General features: G+C 41.7%; 17 non-coding genes across 17 annotated transcripts; 9 read left to right on the top strand and 8 right to left on the bottom strand.

Moving 5' to 3' along the window:
- Positions 1-786: 786 nt before the first annotated feature.
- On the top strand, positions 787-896 carry TRNAL-CAA (transfer RNA leucine (anticodon CAA)). The gene is made up of 2 exons: positions 787-824; positions 851-896. It is a non-coding gene; the product is annotated as a tRNA-Leu (tRNA).
- Positions 897-1,857: 961 nt separating this feature from the next.
- Positions 1,858-1,967, top strand: TRNAL-CAA (transfer RNA leucine (anticodon CAA)). The gene is made up of 2 exons: positions 1,858-1,895; positions 1,922-1,967. It is a non-coding gene; the product is annotated as a tRNA-Leu (tRNA).
- A 1,690-nt stretch (positions 1,968-3,657) lies between these two features.
- On the bottom strand, positions 3,658-3,730 carry TRNAR-UCG (transfer RNA arginine (anticodon UCG)). Its single transcript has one exon. It is a non-coding gene; the product is annotated as a tRNA-Arg (tRNA).
- A 272-nt stretch (positions 3,731-4,002) lies between these two features.
- TRNAL-CAA (transfer RNA leucine (anticodon CAA)) lies at positions 4,003-4,112 on the top strand. The gene is made up of 2 exons: positions 4,003-4,040; positions 4,067-4,112. It is a non-coding gene; the product is annotated as a tRNA-Leu (tRNA).
- A 962-nt stretch (positions 4,113-5,074) lies between these two features.
- Positions 5,075-5,184, top strand: TRNAL-CAA (transfer RNA leucine (anticodon CAA)). Its single transcript has 2 exons — positions 5,075-5,112; positions 5,139-5,184. It is a non-coding gene; the product is annotated as a tRNA-Leu (tRNA).
- A 616-nt stretch (positions 5,185-5,800) lies between these two features.
- Positions 5,801-5,873, bottom strand: TRNAR-UCG (transfer RNA arginine (anticodon UCG)). Its single transcript has one exon. It is a non-coding gene; the product is annotated as a tRNA-Arg (tRNA).
- A 272-nt stretch (positions 5,874-6,145) lies between these two features.
- Positions 6,146-6,255, top strand: TRNAL-CAA (transfer RNA leucine (anticodon CAA)). Its single transcript has 2 exons — positions 6,146-6,183; positions 6,210-6,255. It is a non-coding gene; the product is annotated as a tRNA-Leu (tRNA).
- A 1,688-nt stretch (positions 6,256-7,943) lies between these two features.
- On the bottom strand, positions 7,944-8,016 carry TRNAR-UCG (transfer RNA arginine (anticodon UCG)). The gene has a single exon. It is a non-coding gene; the product is annotated as a tRNA-Arg (tRNA).
- Positions 8,017-9,014: 998 nt separating this feature from the next.
- On the bottom strand, positions 9,015-9,087 carry TRNAR-UCG (transfer RNA arginine (anticodon UCG)). Its single transcript has one exon. It is a non-coding gene; the product is annotated as a tRNA-Arg (tRNA).
- A 1,343-nt stretch (positions 9,088-10,430) lies between these two features.
- On the top strand, positions 10,431-10,540 carry TRNAL-CAA (transfer RNA leucine (anticodon CAA)). The gene is made up of 2 exons: positions 10,431-10,468; positions 10,495-10,540. It is a non-coding gene; the product is annotated as a tRNA-Leu (tRNA).
- A 616-nt stretch (positions 10,541-11,156) lies between these two features.
- On the bottom strand, positions 11,157-11,229 carry TRNAR-UCG (transfer RNA arginine (anticodon UCG)). The gene has a single exon. It is a non-coding gene; the product is annotated as a tRNA-Arg (tRNA).
- A 998-nt stretch (positions 11,230-12,227) lies between these two features.
- Positions 12,228-12,300, bottom strand: TRNAR-UCG (transfer RNA arginine (anticodon UCG)). Its single transcript has one exon. It is a non-coding gene; the product is annotated as a tRNA-Arg (tRNA).
- A 272-nt stretch (positions 12,301-12,572) lies between these two features.
- TRNAL-CAA (transfer RNA leucine (anticodon CAA)) lies at positions 12,573-12,682 on the top strand. Its single transcript has 2 exons — positions 12,573-12,610; positions 12,637-12,682. It is a non-coding gene; the product is annotated as a tRNA-Leu (tRNA).
- Positions 12,683-14,368: 1,686 nt separating this feature from the next.
- Positions 14,369-14,441, bottom strand: TRNAR-UCG (transfer RNA arginine (anticodon UCG)). Its single transcript has one exon. It is a non-coding gene; the product is annotated as a tRNA-Arg (tRNA).
- A 272-nt stretch (positions 14,442-14,713) lies between these two features.
- Positions 14,714-14,823, top strand: TRNAL-CAA (transfer RNA leucine (anticodon CAA)). The gene is made up of 2 exons: positions 14,714-14,751; positions 14,778-14,823. It is a non-coding gene; the product is annotated as a tRNA-Leu (tRNA).
- A 2,751-nt stretch (positions 14,824-17,574) lies between these two features.
- TRNAR-UCG (transfer RNA arginine (anticodon UCG)) lies at positions 17,575-17,647 on the bottom strand. The gene has a single exon. It is a non-coding gene; the product is annotated as a tRNA-Arg (tRNA).
- Positions 17,648-17,919: 272 nt separating this feature from the next.
- TRNAL-CAA (transfer RNA leucine (anticodon CAA)) lies at positions 17,920-18,029 on the top strand. The gene is made up of 2 exons: positions 17,920-17,957; positions 17,984-18,029. It is a non-coding gene; the product is annotated as a tRNA-Leu (tRNA).
- The last annotated feature ends 1,424 nt before the right edge of the window (positions 18,030-19,453 follow it).

Raw genomic sequence — 19,453 nt, 5'->3', positions numbered from 1 at the left:
GTGCAACTTTAGTAGAAAAGTAAGTCCTGCTACATCTCTTCCGGTTGTCCCATTTTGCATATATACTCATGTAAAACATTAAAAAATATGGTTCTATACACTTTGAAATCCAGTAATACGCTGTTTCAACCTGCTCTGCACATACTCAGTTGCTCTCCCATTTTGGGGAAATATTTAAGTTATGACACCAGCCATTTGATGATTTGATAGTTTGGTTGAGAACACAAGCAAATGGGACAGTTATCAATCCCGGGATTCCAGGCATGTAACTGTGTTTTGAAACCCTTAAATCAATTGGTTTACTTCCACTTTATGATTTACTTCTGTTTGGAGGCTCTGGGCTTCAGCAAATTGGAAGCCTCCAGCAAGAAGCACGTTGTTATGGGTAAAGCAAGAATTTACGAGTGAAGGTCACAGGAAGGAACTGGAAAGCAGCATAGAAAACGACCACGAAGGGACTCGAACCCTCAATCTTCTGATCCGAAGTCAGGCGCCTTATCCATTAGGCCACGCGGTCTGCCACAAGGACATGATTCTGGTTTGTGGCGCCCGGATCAACCAAACACTCGAAGATCACCTGGGACATCTACTTTTTTTGCTCAAGGAGATTTGGTAGAAAGGATCTGAAATGTATGACTTGGTGCAAGGTCATGCTTTAAGAAGTGCATTTGCAAAAGGGCCTAGGTTCAGAGTGTTCATACAGCTCCTTGACAATGGTAATAGATCAATAGAGTACCACGAGTAGATGATATTTCCAGAGGAAGCCAAAGGACCTCAATGTATCTTGTCAGGATGGCCGAGTGGTCTAAGGCGCCAGACTCAAGGGCTGTTTCTTCACATTGTGTGGGTGTTCTGGTCTCCAAATGGAGGCGTGGGTTCAAATCCCACTTCTGACAATCTGTTTACACATTTAGCTTGAACTACAATCACCACTCCCGCTGTGTTTTCATGCTACCATGTCACCGACAAAAAAACATGAAAAAAAATCCAAAAACTTTGCACATCCTACATAAAGATCAAATTCTTGAGGAAAATCTGCTAGACCATGCTGTTAAATCTGTCATTTAAAGTGCAACTTTAGTCAGAAAAGTAAGTCCTGCTACATCTCTTCCGGTTGTCCCATTTTGCATATATACTCATGTAAAACATTAAAAAATATGCTTCTATACACTTTGAAATCCAGTAATACGCTGTTTCAACCTGTTCTGCACATACTCAGTTGCTCTCCCATTTTAGGCATATTTAAGTTATGACACCAGCCATTTGATGATTTGATAGTTTGGTTGAGAACACAAGCAAATGGGACAGTTATCAATCCCGGGATTCCATGCATGTAACTGTGTTTTGAAACCCTTAAATCAATTGGTTTACTTCCACTTTATGATTTACTTCTGTTTGGAGGCTCTGGGCTTCAGCAAATTGGAAGCCTCCAGCAAGAAGCACGTTGTTATGGCTAAAGCAAGAATTTACGAGTGAAGGTCACAGGAAGGAACTGGAAAGCAGCATAGAAAACGACCACAAAGGGACTCGAACCCTCAATCTTCTGATCCGAAGTCAGACGCCTTATCCATTAGGCCACGCGGTCTGCCACAAAGACATGGTTCTGGTTTGTGGCGCCCGGATCAACCAAACACTCGAAGATCACCTGGGACATCTTCTACTTTTTTTGCTCAAGGAGATTTGGTAGAAAGGATCTGAAATGTATGACTTGGTGCAAGGTCATGCTTTAAGAAGTGCATTTGCAAAATGGCCTAGGTTCAGAGTGTTCATACAGCTCCTTGACAATGGTAATAGATCAATAGAGTACCACGAGTAGATGATATTTCAAGAGGAAGCCATAGCACCTCAATATATCTTGTCAGGATGGCCGAGTGGTCTAAGGCGCCAGACTCAAGAGCTGTTTCTTCACATTGTGTGGGTGTTCTGGTCTCCAAATGGAGGCGTGGGTTCAAATCCCACTTCTGACAATCTGTTTACACATTTAGCTTGAACTACAATCACCACTCCCGCTGTGTTTTCATGCTACCATGTCACCGACAAAAAAACATGAAAAAAAATCCAAAAACTTTGCACATCCTACATAAAGATCAAATTCTTGAGGAAAATCTGCTAGACCATGCTGTTAAATCTGTCATTTAAAGTGCAACTTTAGTAGAAAAGTAAGTCCTGCTACATCTCTTCCGGTTGTCCCATTTTGCATATATACTCATGTAAAACATTAAAAAATATGGTTCTATACACTTTGAAATCCAGTAATACGCTGTTTCAACCTGCTCTGCACATACTCAGTTGCTCTCCCATTTTGGGGAAATATTTAAGTTATGACACCAGCCATTTGATGATTTGATAGTTTGGTTGAGAACACAAGCAAATGGGACAGTTATCAATCCCGGGATTCCATGCATGTAACTGTGTTTTGAAACCCTTAAATCAATTGGTTTACTTCCACTTTATGATTTACTTCTGTTTGGAGGCTCTGGGCTTCAGCAAATTGGAAGCCTCCAGCAAGAAGCACGTTGTTATGGCTAAAGCAAGAATTTACGAGTGAAGGTCACAGGAAGGAACTGGAAAGCAGCATAGAAAACGACCACGAAGGGACTCGAACCTTCAATCTTCGGATCCGAAGTCAGACGCCTTATCCATTAGGCCACGCGGTCTGCCACAAGGACATGGTTCTGGTTTGTGGCGCCCGGATCAACCAAACACTCGAAGATCACCTGGGACATCTTCTACTTTTTTTGCTCAAGGAGATTTGGTAGAAAGGATCTGAAATGTATGACTTGGTGCAAGGTCATGCTTTAAGAAGTGCATTTGCAAAAGGGCCTAGGTTCAGAGTGTTCATACAGCTCCTTGACAATGGTAATAGATCAATAGGGTACTACGAGTAGATGATATTTCCAGAGGAAGCCATAGCACCTCAATATATCTTGTCAGGATGGCCGAGTGGTCTAAGGCGCCAGACTCAAGAGCTGTTTCTTCACATTGTGTGGGTGTTCTGGTCTCCAAATGGAGGCGTGGGTTCCAATCCCACTTCTGACAATCTGTTTACACATTTAGCTTGAACTACAATCACCACTCCCGCTGTGTTTTCATGCTACCATGTCACCGACAAAAAAACATGAAAAAAAATCCAAAAACTTTGCACATCCTACATAAAGATCAAATTCTTGAGGAAAATCTGCTAGACCATGCTGTTAAATCTGTCATTTAAAGTGCAACTTTAGTAGAAAAGTAAGTCCTGCTACATCTCTTCCGGTTGTCCCATTTTGCATATATACTCATGTAAAACATTAAAAAATATGGTTCTATACACTTTGAAATCCAGTAATACGCTGTTTCAACCTGCTCTGCACATACTCAATTTGCTCTCCCATTTTGGGGAAATATTTAAGTTATGACACCAGCCATTTGATGATTTGATAGTTTGGTTGAGAACACAATCAAATGGGACAGTTATCAATCCCGGGATTCCAGGCATGTAACTGTGTTTTGAAACCCTTAAATCAATTGGTTTACTTCCACTTTATGATTTACTTCTGTTTGGAGGCTCTGGGCTTCAGCAAATTGGAAGCCTCCAGCAAGAAGCACGTTGTTATGGGTAAAGCAAGAATTTACGAGTGAAGGTCACAGGAAGGAACTGGAAAGCAGCATAGAAAACGACCACGAAGGGACTCGAACCCTCAATCTTCTGATCCGAAGTCAGACGCCTTATCCATTAGGCCACGCGGTCTGCCACAAGGACATGATTCTGGTTTGTGGCGCCCAGATCAACCAAACACTCGAAGATCACCTGGGACATCTTCTACTTTTTTTGCTCAAGGAGATTTGGTAGAAAGGATCTGAAATGTATGACTTGGTGCAAGGTCATGCTTTAAGAAGTGCATTTGCAAAAGGGCCTAGGTTCAGAGTGTTCATACAGCTCCTTGACAATGGTAATAGATCAATAGAGTACTACGAGTAGATGATATTTCCAGAGGAAGCCATAGCACCTCAATATATCTTGTCAGGATGGCCGAGTGGTCTAAGGCGCCAGACTCAAGAGCTGTTTCTTCACATTGTGTGGGTGTTCTGGTCTCCAAATGGAGGCGTGGGTTCAAATCCCACTTCTGACAATCTGTTTACACATTTAGCTTGAACTACAATCACCACTCCCGCTGTGTTTTCATGCTACCATGTCACCGACAAAAAAACATGAAAAAAAATCCAAAAACTTTGCACATCCTACATAAAGATCAAATTCTTGAGGAAAATCTGCTAGACCATGCTGTTAAATCTGTCATTTAAAGTGCAACTTTAGTAGAAAAGTAAATCCTGCTACATCTCTTCCGGTTGTCCCATTTTGCATATATACTCATGTAAAACATTAAAAAATATGGTTCTATACACTTTGAAATCCAGTAATACGCTGTTTCAACCTGCTCTGCACATACTCAGTTGCTCTCCCATTTTGGGGAAATATTTAAGTTATGACACCAGCCATTTGATGATTTGATAGTTTGGTTGAGAACACAAGCAAATGGGACAGTTATCAATCCCGGGATTCCAGGCATGTAACTGTGTTTTGAAACCCTTAAATCAATTGGTTTACTTCCACTTTATGATTTACTTCTGTTTGGAGGCTCTGGGCTTCAGCAAATTGGAAGCCTCCAGCAAGAAGCACGTTGTTATGGCTAAAGCAAGAATTTACGAGTGAAGGTCACAGGAAGGAACTGGAAAGCAGCATAGAAAACGACCACAAAGGGAGTCGAACCCTCAATCTTCTGATCCGAAGTCAGACGCCTTATCCATTAGGCCACGCGGTCTGCCACAAAGACATGATTCTGGTTTGTGGCGCCCGGATCAACCAAACACTCGAAGATCACCTGGGACATCTTCTACTTTTTTTGCTCAAGGAGATTTGGTAGAAAGGATCTGAAATGTATGACTTGGTGCAAGGTCATGCTTTAAGAAGTGCATTTGCAAAAGGGCCTAGGTTCAGAGTGTTCATACAGCTCCTTGACAATGGTAATAGATCAATAGAGTACCACGAGTAGATGATATTTCCAGAGGAAGCCAAAGAACCGCAATGTATCTTGTCAGGATGGCCGAGTGGTCTAAGGCGCCAGACTCAAGGGCTGTTTCTTCACATTGTGTGGGTGTTCTGGTCTCCAAATGGAGGCGTGGGTTCAAATCCCACTTCTGACAATCTGTTTACACATTTAGCTTGAACTACAATCACCACTCCCGCTGTGTTTTCATGCTACCATGTCACCGACAAAAAAACATGAAAAAAAATCCCAAAACTTTGCACATCCTACATAAAGATCAAATTCTTGAGGAAAATCTGCTAGACCATGCTGTTAAATCTGTCATTTAAAGTGCAACTTTAGTCAGAAAAGTAAGTCCTGCTACATCTCTTCCGGTTGTCCCATTTTGCATATATACTCATGTAAAACATTAAAAAATATGCTTCTATACACTTTGAAATCCAGTAATACGCTGTTTCAACCTGCTCTGCACATACTCAGTTGCTCTCCCATTTTAGGCATATTTAAGTTATGACACCAGCCATTTGATGATTTGATAGTTTGGTTGAGAACACAAGCAAATGGGACAGTTATCAATCCCGGGATTCCATGCATGTAACTGTGTTTTGAAACCCTTAAATCAATTGGTTTACTTCCACTTTATGATTTACTTCTGTTTGGAGGCTCTGGGCTTCAGCAAATTGGAAGCCTCCAGCAAGAAGCACGTTGTTATGGCTAAAGCAAGAATTTACGAGTGAAGGTCACAGGAAGGAACTGGAAAGCAGCATAGAAAACGACCACGAAGGGACTCGAACCCTCAATCTTCTGATCCGAAGTCAGACGCCTTATCCATTAGGCCACGCGGTCTGCCACAAGGACATGATTCTGGTTTGTGGCGCCCGGATCAACCAAACACTCGAAGATCACCTGGGACATCTTCTACTTTTTTTGCTCAAGGAGATTTGGTAGAAAGGATCTGAAATGTATGACTTGGTGCAAGGTCATGCTTTAAGAAGTGCATTTTCAAAATGGCCTAGGTTCAGAGTGTTCATACAGCTCCTTGACAATGGTAATAGATCAATAGAGTACCACGAGTAGATGATATTTCCAGAGGAAGCCATAGCACCTCAATATATCTTGTCAGGATGGCCGAGTGGTCTAAGGCGCCAGACTCAAGAGCTGTTTCTTCACATTGTGTGGGTGTTCTGGTCTCCAAATGGAGGCGTGGGTTCAAATCCCACTTCTGACAATCTGTTTACACATTTAGCTTGAACTACAATCACCACTCCCGCTGTGTTTTCATGCTACCATGTCACCGACAAAAAAACATGAAAAAAAATCCAAAAACTTTGCACATCCTACATAAAGATCAAATTCTTGAGGAAAATCTGCTAGACCATGCTGTTAAATCTGTCATTTAAAGTGCAACTTTAGTCAGAAAAGTAAGTCCTGCTACATCTCTTCCGGTTGTCCCATTTTGCATATATACTCATGTAAAACATTAAAAAATATGCTTCTATACACTTTGAAATCCAGTAATACGCTGTTTCAACCTGCTCTGCACATACTCAGTTGCTCTCCCATTTTAGGCATATTTAAGTTATGACACCAGCCATTTGATGATTTGATAGTTTGGTTGAGAACACAAGCAAATGGGACAGTTATCAATCCCGGGATTCCATGCATGTAACTGTGTTTTGAAACCCTTAAATCAATTGGTTTACTTCCACTTTATGATTTACTTCTGTTTGGAGGCTCTGGGCTTCAGCAAATTGGAAGCCTCCAGCAAGAAGCACGTTGTTATGGCTAAAGCAAGAATTTACGAGTGAAGGTCACAGGAAGGAACTGGAAAGCAGCATAGAAAACGACCACGAAGGGACTCGAACCCTCAATCTTCTGATCCGAAGTCAGACGCCTTATCCATTAGGCCACGCTGTCTGCCACAAAGACATGATTCTGGTTTGTGGCGCCCGGATCAACCAAACACTCGAAGATCACCTGGGACATCTTCTACTTTTTTTGCTCAAGGAGATTTGGTAGAAAGGATCTGAAATGTATGACTTGGTGCAAGGTCATGCTTTAAGAAGTGCATTTGCAAAAGGGCCTAGGTTCAGAGTGTTCATACAGCTCCTTGACAATGGTAATAGATCAATAGAGTACCACGAGTAGATGATATTTCCAGAGGAAGCCATAGCACCTCAATATATCTTGTCAGGATGGCCGAGTGGTCTAAGGCGCCAGACTCAAGAGCTGTTTCTTCACATTGTGTGGGTGTTCTGGTCTCCAAATGGAGGCGTGGGTTCAAATCCCACTTCCGACAATCTGTTTACACATTTAGCTTGAACTACAATCACCACTCCCGCTGTGTTTTCATGCTACCATGTCACCGACAAAAAAACATGAAAAAAAATCCAAAAACTTTGCACATCCTACATAAAGATCAAATTCTTGAGGAAAATCTGCTAGACCATGCTGTTAAATCTGTCATTTAAAGTGCAACTTTAGTAGAAAAGTAAGTCCTGCTACATCTCTTCCGGTTGTCCCATTTTGCATATATACTCATGTAAAACATTAAAAAATATGGTTCTATACACTTTGAAATCCAGTAATACGCTGTTTCAACCTGCTCTGCACATACTCAGTTGCTCTCCCATTTTGGGGAAATAATTAAGTTATGACACCAGCCATTTGATGATTTGATAGTTTGGTTGAGAACACAAGCAAATGGGACAGTTATCAATCCCGGGATTCCAGGCATGTAACTGTGTTTTGAAACCCTTAAATCAATTGGTTTACTTCCACTTTATGATTTACTTCTGTTTGGAGGCTCTGGGCTTCAGCAAATTGGAAGCCTCCAGCAAGAAGCACGTTGTTATGGGTAAAGCAAGAATTTACGAGTGAAGGTCACAGGAAGGAACTGGAAAGCAGCATAGAAAACGACCACGAAGGGACTCGAACCCTCAATCTTCTGATCCGAAGTCAGACGCCTTATCCATTAGGCCACGCGGTCTGCCACAAGGACATGATTCTGGTTTGTGGCGCCCAGATCAACCAAACACTCGAAGATCACCTGGGACATCTTCTACTTTTTTTGCTCAAGGAGATTTGGTAGAAAGGATCTGAAATGTATGACTTGGTGCAAGGTCATGCTTTAAGAAGTGCATTTGCAAAAGGGCCTAGGTTCAGAGTGTTCATACAGCTCCTTGACAATGGTAATAGATCAATAGAGTACCACGAGTAGATGATATTTCCAGAGGAAGCCATAGCACCTCAATATATCTTGTGAGGATGGCCGAGTGGTCTAAGGCACCAGACTCAAGAGCTGTTTCTTCACATTGTGTGGGTGTTCTGGTCTCCAAATGGAGGCGTGGGTTCAAATCCCACTTCTGACATTCTGTTTACACATTTAGCTTGAACTACAATCACCACTCCCGCTGTGTTTTCATGCTACCATGTCACCGACACAAAAACATGAAAAAAAATCCAAAAACTTTGCACATCCTACATAAAGATCAAATTCTTGAGGAAAATCTGCTAGACCATGCTGTTAAATCTGTCATTTAAAGTGCAACTTTAGTCAGAAAAGTAAGTCCTGCTACATCTCTTACGGTTGTCCCATTTTGCATATATACTCATGTAAAACATTAAAAAATATGCTTCTATACACTTTGAAATCCAGTAATACGCTGTTTCAACCTGCTCTGCACATACTCAGTTGCTCTCCCATTTTAGGCATATTTAAGTTATGACACCAGCCATTTGATGATTTGATAGTTTGGTTGAGAACACAAGCAAATGGGACAGTTATCAATCCCGGGATTCCAGGCATGTAACTGTGTTTTGAAACCCTTAAATCAATTGGTTTACTTCCACTTTATGATTTACTTCTGTTTGGAGGCTCTGGGCTTCAGCAAATTGGAAGCCTCCAGCAAGAAGCACGTTGTTATGGGTAAAGCAAGAATTTACGAGTGAAGGTCACAGGAAGGAACTGGAAAGCAGCATAGAAAACGACCACGAAGGGACTCGAACCCTCAATCTTCTGATCCGAAGTCAGACGCCTTATCCATTAGGCCACGCGGTCTGCCACAAGGCCATGATTCTGGTTTGTGGCACTCGGATCAACCAAACACTCGAAGATCACCTGGGACATCTTCTACTTTTTTTGCTCAAGGAGATTTGGTAGAAAGGATCTGAAATGTATGACTTGGTGCAAGGTCATGCTTTAAGAAGTGCATTTGCAAAAGGGCCTAGGTTCAGAGTGTTCATACAGCTCCTTGACAATGGTAATAGATCAATAGAGTACCACGAGTAGATGATATTTCCAGAGGACGCCATAGCACCTCAATATATCTTGTGAGGATGGCCGAGTGGTCTAAGGCACCAGACTCAAGAGCTGTTTCTTCACATTGTGTGGGTGTTCTGGTCTCCAAATGGAGGCGTGGGTTCAAATCCCACTTCTGACATTCTGTTTACACATTTAGCTTGAACTACAATCACCACTCCCGCTGTGTTTTCATGCTACCATGTCACCGACACAAAAACATGAAAAAAAATCCAAAAACTTTGCACATCCTACATAAAGATCAAATTCTTGAGGAAAATCTGCTAGACCATGCTGTTAAATCTGTCATTTAAAGTGCAACTTTAGTCAGAAAAGTAAGTCCTGCTACATCTCTTATGGTTGTCCCATTTTGCATATATACTCATGTAAAACATTAAAAAATATGCTTCTATACACTTTGAAATCCAGTAATACGCTGTTTCAACCTGCTCTGCACATACTCAGTTGCTCTCCCATTTTAGGCATATTTAAGTTATGACACCAGCCATTTGATGATTTGATAGTTTGGTTGAGAACACAAGCAAATGGGACAGTTATCAATCCCGGGATTCCAGGCATGTAACTGTGTTTTGAAACCCTTAAATCAATTGGTTTACTTCCACTTTATGATTTACTTCTGTTTGGAGGCTCTGGGCTTCAGCAAATTGGAAGCCTCCAGCAAGAAGCACGTTGTTATGGGTAAAGCAAGAATTTACGAGTGAAGGTCACAGGAAGGAACTGGAAAGCAGCATAGAAAACAACCACGAAGGGACTCGAACCCTCAATCTTCTGATCCGAAGTCAGACGCCTTATCCATTAGGCCACGCGGTCTGCCACAAGGACATGATTCTGGTTTGTGGCGCCCGGATCAACCAAACACTCGAAGATCACCTGGGACATCTTCTACTTTTTTTGCTCAAGGAGATTTGGTAGAAAGGATCTGAAATGTATGACTTGGTGCAAGGTCATGCTTTAAGAAGTGCATTTGCAAAAGGGCCTAGGTTCAGAGTGTTCATACAGCTCCTTGACAATGGTAATAGATCAATAGAGTACCACGAGTAGATGATATTTCCAGAGGAAGCCATAGCACCTCAATATATATTGTCAGGATGGCCGAGTGGTCTAAGGCGCCAGACTCAAGAGCTGTTTCTTCACATTGTGTGGGTGTTCTGGTCTCCAAATGGAGGCGTGGGTTCAAATCCCACTTCTGACAATCTGTTTACACATTTAGCTTGAACTACAATCACCACTCCCGCTGTGTTTTCATGCTACCATGTCACCGACAAAAAAACATGAAAAAAAATCCAAAAACTTTGCACATCCTACATAAAGATCAAATTCTTGAGGAAAATCTGCTAGACCATGCTGTTAAATCTGTCATTTAAAGTGCAACTTTAGTCAGAAAAGTAAGTCCTGCTACATCTCTTCCGGTTGTCCCATTTTGCATATATACTCATGTAAAACATTAAAAAATATGCTTCTATACACTTTGAAATCCAGTAATACGCTGTTTCAACCTGCTCTGCACATACTCAGTTGCTCTCCCATTTTAGGCATATTTAAGTTATGACACCAGCCATTTGATGATTTGATAGTTTGGTTGAGAACACAAGCAAATGGGACAGTTATCAATCCCGGGATTCCAGGCATGTAACTGTGTTTTGAAACCCTTAAATCAATTGGTTTACTTCCACTTTATGATTTACTTCTGTTTGGAGGCTCTGGGCTTCAGCAAATTGGAAGCCTCCAGCAAGAAGCACGTTGTTATGGGTAAAGCAAGAATTTACGAGTGAAGGTCACAGGAAGGAACTGGAAAGCAGCATAGAAAACGACCACGAAGGGACTCGAACCCTCAATCTTCTGATCCGAAGTCAGACGCCTTATCCATTAGGCCACGCGGTCTGCCACAAGGCCATGATTCTGGTTTGTGGCACTCGGATCAACCAAACACTCGAAGATCACCTGGGACATCTTCTACTTTTTTTGCTCAAGGAGATTTGGTAGAAAGGATCTGAAATGTATGACTTGGTGCAAGGTCATGCTTTAAGAAGTGCATTTGCAAAAGGGCCTAGGTTCAGAGTGTTCATACAGCTCCTTGACAATGGTAATAGATCAATAGAGTACCACGAGTAGATGATATTTCCAGAGGAAGCCATAGCACCTCAATATATCTTGTGAGGATGGCCGAGTGGTCTAAGGCACCAGACTCAAGAGCTGTTTCTTCACATTGTGTGGGTGTTCTGGTCTCCAAATGGAGGCGTGGGTTCAAATCCCACTTCTGACATTCTGTTTACACATTTAGCTTGAACTACAATCACCACTCCCGCTGTGTTTTCATGCTACCATGTCACCGACACAAAAACATGAAAAAAAATCCAAAAACTTTGCACATCCTACATAAAGATCAAATTCTTGAGGAAAATCTGCTAGACCATGCTGTTAAATCTGTCATTTAAAGTGCAACTTTAGTCAGAAAAGTAAGTCCTGCTACATCTCTTACGGTTGTCCCATTTTGCATATATACTCATGTAAAACATTAAAAAATATGCTTCTATACACTTTGAAATCCAGTAATACGCTGTTTCAACCTGCTCTGCACATACTCAGTTGCTCTCCCATTTTAGGCATATTTAAGTTATGACACCAGCCATTTGATGATTTGATAGTTTGGTTGAGAACACAAGCAAATGGGACAGTTATCAATCCCGGGATTCCAGGCATGTAACTGTGTTTTGAAACCCTTAAATCAATTGGTTTACTTCCACTTTATGATTTACTTCTGTTTGGAGGCTCTGGGCTTCAGCAAATTGGAAGCCTCCAGCAAGAAGCACGTTGTTATGGGTAAAGCAAGAATTTACGAGTGAAGGTCACAGGAAGGAACTGGAAAGCAGCATAGAAAACGACCACGAAGGGACTCGAACCCTCAATCTTCTGATCCGAAGTCAGACGCCTTATCCATTAGGCCACGCGGTCTGCCACAAGGACATGATTCTGGTTTGTGGCGCCCGGATCAACCAAACACTCGAAGATCACCTGGGACATCTTCTACTTTTTTTGCTCAAGGAGATTTGGTAGAAAGGATCTGAAATGTATGACTTGGTGCAAGGTCATGCTTTAAGAAGTGCATTTGCAAAAGGGCCTAGGTTCAGAGTGTTCATACAGCTCCTTGACAATGGTAATAGATCAATAGAGTACCACGAGTAGATGATATTTCCAGAGGAAGCCATAGCACCTCAATATATATTGTCAGGATGGCCGAGTGGTCTAAGGCGCCAGACTCAAGAGCTGTTTCTTCACATTGTGTGGGTGTTCTGGTCTCCAAATGGAGGCGTGGGTTCAAATCCCACTTCTGACAATCTGTTTACACATTTAGCTTGAACTACAATCACCACTCCCGCTGTGTTTTCATGCTACCATGTCACCGACAAAAAAACATGAAAAAAAATCCAAAAACTTTGCACATCCTACATAAAGATCAAATTCTTGAGGAAAATCTGCTAGACCATGCTGTTAAATCTGTCATTTAAAGTGCAACTTTAGTCAGAAAAGTAAGTCCTGCTACATCTCTTCCGGTTGTCCCATTTTGCATATATACTCATGTAAAACATTAAAAAATATGCTTCTATACACTTTGAAATCCAGTAATACGCTGTTTCAACCTGCTCTGCACATACTCAGTTGCTCTCCCATTTTAGGCATATTTAAGTTATGACACCAGCCATTTGATGATTTGATAGTTTGGTTGAGAACACAAGCAAATGGGACAGTTATCAATCCCGGGATTCCAGGCATGTAACTGTGTTTTGAAACCCTTAAATCAATTGGTTTACTTCCACTTTATGATTTACTTCTGTTTGGAGGCTCTGGGCTTCAGCAAATTGGAAGCCTCCAGCAAGAAGCACGTTGTTATGGGTAAAGCAAGAATTTACGAGTGAAGGTCACAGGAAGGAACTGGAAAGCAGCATAGAAAACGACCACGATGGGACTCGAACCCTCAATCTTCTGATCCGAAGTCAGACACCTTATCCATTAGGCCACGCGGTCTGCCACAAGGACATGATTCTGGTTTGTGGCGCCCGGATCAACCAAACACTCGAAGATCACCTGGGACATCTTCTACTTTTTTTGCTCAAGGAGATTTGGTAGAAAGGATCTGAAATGTATGACTTGGTGCAAGGTCATGCTTTAAGAAGTGCATTTGCAAAAGGGCCTAGGTTCAGAGTGTTCATACAGCTCCTTGACAATGGTAATAGATCAATAGAGTACCACGAGTAGATGATATTTCCAGAGGAAGCCATAGCACCTCAATATATCTTGTCAGGATTGCCGAGTGGTCTAAGGCGCCAGATTCAAGAGCTGTTTCTTCACATTGTGTGGGTGTTCTGGTCTCCAAATGGCGGCGTGGGTTCAAATCCCACTTCTGACAATCTGTTTACACATTTAGCTTGAACTACAATCACCACTCCCGCTGTGTTTTCATGCTACCATGTCACCGACAAAAAAACATGAAAAAAAATCCAAAAACTTTGCACATCCTACATAAAGATCAAATTCTTGAGGAAAATCTGCTAGACCATGCTGTTAAATCTGTCATTTAAAGTGCAACTTTAGTAGAAAAGTAAGTCCTGCTACATCTCTTCCGGTTGTCCCATTTTGCATATATACTCATGTAAAACATTAAAAAATATGCTTCTATACACTTTGAAATCCAGTAATACGCTGTTTCAACCTGCTCTGCACATACTCAGTTGCTCTCCCATTTTAGGCATATTTAAGTTATGACACCAGCCATTTGATGATTTGATAGTTTGGTTGAGAACACAAGCAAATGGGACAGTTATCAATCCCGGGATTCCAGGCATGTAACTGTGTTTTGAAACCCTTAAATCAATTGGTTTACTTCCACTTTATGATTTACTTCTGTTTGGAGGCTCTGGGCTTCAGCAAATTGGAAGCCTCCAGCAAGAAGCACGTTGTTATGGCTAAAGCAAGAATTTACGAGTGAAGGTCACAGGAAGGAACTGGAAAGCAGCATAGATAACGACCACGAAGGGACTCGAACCCTCAATCTTCTGATCCGAAGTCAGACGCCTTATCCATTAGGCCACGCGGTCTGCCACAAGGACATGGTTCTGGTTTGTGGCGCCCGGATCAACCAAACACTCGAAGATCACCTGGGACATCTTCTACTTTTTTTGCTCAAGGAGATTTGGTAGAAAGGATCTGAAATGTATGACTTGGTGCAAGGTCATGCTTTAAGAAGTGCATTTGCAAAAGGGCCTAGGTTCAGAGTGTTCATACAGCTCCTTGACAATGGTAATAGATCAATAGAGTACCACGAGTAGATGATATTTCCAGAGGAAGCCATAGCACCTCAATATATCTTGTCAGGATGGCCGAGTGGTCTAAGGCGCCAGACTCAAGAGCTGTTTCTTCACATTGTGTGGGTGTTCTGGTCTCCAAATGGAGGCGTGGGTTCAAATCCCACTTCTGACATTCTGTTTACACATTTAGCTTGAACTACAATCACCACTCCCGCTGTGTTTTCATGCTACCATGTCACTGACAAAAAAACATGAAAAAAAATCCAAAAACTTTGCACATCCTACATAAAGATCAAATTCTTGAGGAAAATCTGCTAGACCATGCTGTTAAATCTGTCATTTAAAGTGCAACTTTAGTCAGAAAAGTAAGTCCTGCTACATCTCTTCCGGTTGTCCCATTTTGCATATATACTCATGTAAAACATTAAAAAATATGCTTCTATACACTTTGAAATCCAGTAATACGCTGTTTCAACCTGCTCTGCACATACTCAGTTGCTCTCCCATTTTAGGCATATTTAAGTTATGACACCAGCCATTTGATGATTTGATAGTTTGGTTGAGAACACAAGCAAATGGGACAGTTATCAATCCCGGGATTCCAGGCATGTAACTGTGTTTTGAAACCCTTAAATCAATTGGTTTACTTCCACTTTATGATTTACTTCTGTTTGGAGGCTCTGGGCTTCAGCAAATTGGAAGCCTCCAGCAAGAAGCAAGTTGTTATGGGTAAAGCAAGAATTTACGAGTGAAGGTCACAGGAAGGAACTGGAAAGCAGCATAGAAAACGACCACGATGGGACTCGAACCCTCAATCTTCTGATCCGAAGTCAGACGCCTTATCCATTAGGCCACGCGGTCTGCCACAAGGACATGATTCTGGTTTGTGGCGCCCGGATCAACCAAACATTCGAAGATCACCTGGGACATCTTCTACTTTTTTTGCTCAAGGAGATTTGGTAGAAAGGATCTGAAATGTATGACTTGGTGCAAGGTCATGCTTTAAGAAGTGCATTTGCAAAAGGGCCTAGGTTCAGAGTGTTCATACAGCTCCTTGACAATGGTAATAGATCAATAGAGTACCACGAGTAGATGATATTTCCAGAGGAAGCCATAGCACCTCAATATATCTTGTCAGGATGGCCGAGTGGTCTAAGGCGCCAGACTCAAGAGCTGTTTCTTCACATTGTGTGGGTGTTCTGGTCTCCAAATGGAGGAGTGGGTTCAAATCCCACTTCAGACTTTCTGTTTACACATTTAGCTTGAACTACAATCACCACTCCCGCTGTGTTTTCATGCTACCATGTCACCGACAAAAAAACATGAAAAAAAATCCAAAAACTTTGCACATCCTACATAAAGATCAAATTCTTGAGGAAAATCTGCTAGACCATGCTGTTAAATCTCTCATTTAAAGTGCAACTTTAGTCAGAAAAGTAAGTCCTGCTACATCTCTTCCGGTTGTCCCATTTTGCATATATACTCATGTAAAACATTAAAAAATATGCTTCTATACACTTTGAAATCCAGTAATACGCTGTTTCAACCTGCTCTGCACATACTCAGTTGCTCTCCCATTTTAGGCATATTTAAGTTATGACACCAGCCATTTGATGATTTGATAGTTTGGTTGAGAACACAAGCAAATGGGACAGTTATCAATCCCGGGATTCCAGGCATGTAACTGTGTTTTGAAACCCTTAAATCAATTGGTTTACTTCCACTTTATGATTTACTTCTGTTTGGAGGCTCTGAGCTTCAGCAAATTGGAAGCCTCCAGCAAGAAGCACGTTGTTATGGGTAAAGCAAGAATTTACGAGTGAAGGTCACAGGAAGGAACTGGAAAGCAGCATAGAAAACGACCACGATGGGACTCGAACCCTCAATCTTCTGATCCGAAGTCAGACGTCTTATCCATTAGGCCACGCGGTCTGCCACAAGGACACGATTCTGGTTTGTGGCGCCCGGATCAACCAAACTCTCGAAGATCACCTGGGACATCTTCTACTTTTTTTGCTCAAGGAGATTTGGTAGAAAGGATCTGAAATGTATGACTTGGTGCAAGGTCATGCTTTAAGAAGTGCATTTGCAAAAGGGCCTAGGTTCAGAGTGTTCATACAGCTCCTTGACAATGGTAATAGATCAATAGAGTACCACGAGTAGATGATATTTCCAGAGGAAGCCATAGCACCTCAATATATCTTGTCAGGATTGCCGAGTGGTCTAAGGCGCCAGATTCAGGAGCTGTTTCTTCACATTGTGTGGGTGTTCTGGTCTCCAAATGGCGGCGTGGGTTCAAATCCCACTTCTGACAATCTGTTTACACATTTAGCTTGAACTACAATCACCACTCCCGCTGTGTTTTCATGCTACCATGTCACCGACAAAAAAACATGAAAAAAAATCTAAAAACTTTGCACATCCTACATAAAGATCAAATTCTTGAGGAAAATCTGCTAGACCATGCTGTTAAATCTGTCATTTAAAGTGCAACTTTAGTCAGAAAAGTAAGTCCTGCTTACGGTTGTCCCATTTTGCATATATACTCATGTAAAACATTAAAAAATATGGTTCTATACACTTTGAAATCCAGTAATACGCTGTTTCAACCTGCTCTGCACATACTCAGTTGCTCTCCCATTTTAGGCATATTTAAGTTATCACACCAGCCATTTGATGATTTGATAGTTTGGTTGAGAACACAAGCAAATGGGACAGTTATCAATCCCTGGGATTCCAGGCATGTAACTGTGTTTTGAAACCCTTAAATCAATTGGTTTACTTCCACTTTATGATTTACTTCTGTTTGGAGGCTCTGGACTTCAGCAAATTGGAAGCCTCCAGCAAGAAGCACGTTGTTATGGCTAAAGCAAGAATTTACGAGTGAAGGTCACAGGAAGGAACTGGAAAGCAGCATAGAAAACGACCACGAAGGGACTCGAACCCTCAATCTTCTGATCCGAAGTCAGACGCCTTATCCATTAGGCCACGCGGTCTGCCACAAGGACATGATTCTGGTTTGTGGCGCCCGGATCAACCAAACACTCGAAGATCACCTGGGACATCTTCTACTTTTTTTGCTCAAGGAGATTTGGTAGAAAGGATCTGAAATGTATGACTTGGTGCAAGGTCATGCTTTAAGAAGTGCATTTGCAAAAGGGCCTAGGTTCAGAGTGTTCATACAGCTCCTCGACAATGGTAATAGATCAATAGAGTACCACGAGTAGATGATATTTCCAGAGGAAGCCAAAGTACTTCAATGTATCTTGTCAGGATGGCCGAGTGGTCTAAGGCGCCAGACTCAAGAGCTGTTTCTTCACATTGTGTAGGTGTTCTGGTCTCCAAATGGAGGCGTGGGTTCAAATCCCACTTCTGACAATCTGTTTATACATTTAGCTTGAACTACAATCACCACTCCCACTGTGTTTTCATGCTACCATGTCACCGACAAAAAAACATGAAAAAAAATCCAAAAACTTTGCACATCCTACATAAAGATCAAATTCTTGAGGAAAATCTGCTAGACCATGCTGTTAAATCTGTCATTTAAAGTGCAACTTTAGTCAGAAAAGTAAGTCCTGCTACATCTCTTCCGGTTGTCCCATTTTGCATATATACTCATGTAAAACATTAAAAAATATGCTTCTATACACTTTGAAATCCAGTAATACGCTGTTTCAACCTGCTCTGCACATACTCAGTTGCTCTCCCATTTTAGGCATATTTAAGTTATGACACCAGCCATTTGATGATTTGATAGTTTGGTTGAGAACACAAGCAAATGGGACAGTTATCAATCCCGGGATTCCAGGCATGTAACTGTGTTTTGAAACCCTTAAATCAATTGGTTTACTTCCACTTTATGATTTACTTCTGTTTGGAGGCTCTGGGCTTCAGCAAATTGGAAGCCTCCAGCAAGAAGCACGTTGTTATGGGTAAAGCAAGAATTTACGAGTGAAGGTCACAGGAAGGAACTGGAAAGCAGCATAGAAAACGACCACGAAGGGACTCGAACCCTCAATCTTCTGATCCGAAGTCAGACGCCTTATCCATTAAGCCACGCGGTCTGCCACAAGGACATGATTCTGGTTTGTGGCGCCCGGATCAACCAAACACTCGAAGATCACCTGGGACATCTTCTACTTTTTTTGCTCAAGGAGATTTGGTAGAAAGGATCTGAAATGTATGACTTGGTGCAAGGTCATGCTTTAAGAAGTGCATTTGCAAAAGGGCCTAGGTTCAGAGTGTTCATACAGCTCCTTGACAATGGTAATAGATCAATAGAGTACCACGAGTAGATGATATTTCCAGAGGAAGCCAAAGGACCTCAATGTATCTTGTCAGGATGGCCGAGTGGTCTAAGGTGCCAGACTCATGGGCTGTTTCTTCACATTGTGTGGGTGTTCTGGTCTCCAAATGGAGGCGTGGGTTCAAATCCCACTTCTGACAATCTGTTTACACATTTAGCTTGAACTACAATCACCACTCCCGCTGTGTTTTCATGCTACCATGTCACCGACAAAAAAACATGAAAAAAAATCCAAAAACTTTGCACATCCTACATAAAGATCAAATTCTTGAGGAAAATCTGCTAGACCATGCTGTTAAATCTGTCATTTAAAGTGCAACTTTAGTCAGAAAAGTAAGTCCTGCTACATCTCTTCCGGTTGTCCCATTTTGCATATATACTCATGTAAAACATTAAAAAATATGCTTCTATACACTTTGAAATCCAGTAATACGCTGTTTCAACCTGCTCTGCACATACTCAGTTGCTCTCCCATTTTAGGCATATTTAAGTT

This window comes from Lithobates pipiens, unplaced genomic scaffold (genome assembly GCF_037356315.1).
Source record: "Lithobates pipiens isolate NorthernLeopardFrog02 unplaced genomic scaffold, aLitPip1_a1.2 Scaffold_1, whole genome shotgun sequence".
In the NCBI taxonomy this organism is placed as follows: domain Eukaryota; kingdom Metazoa; phylum Chordata; class Amphibia; order Anura; family Ranidae; genus Lithobates; species Lithobates pipiens.
The sequence above is the reverse complement of the archived record's forward strand: the minus strand, read 5'-3'. Positions and strand labels throughout refer to the sequence as shown.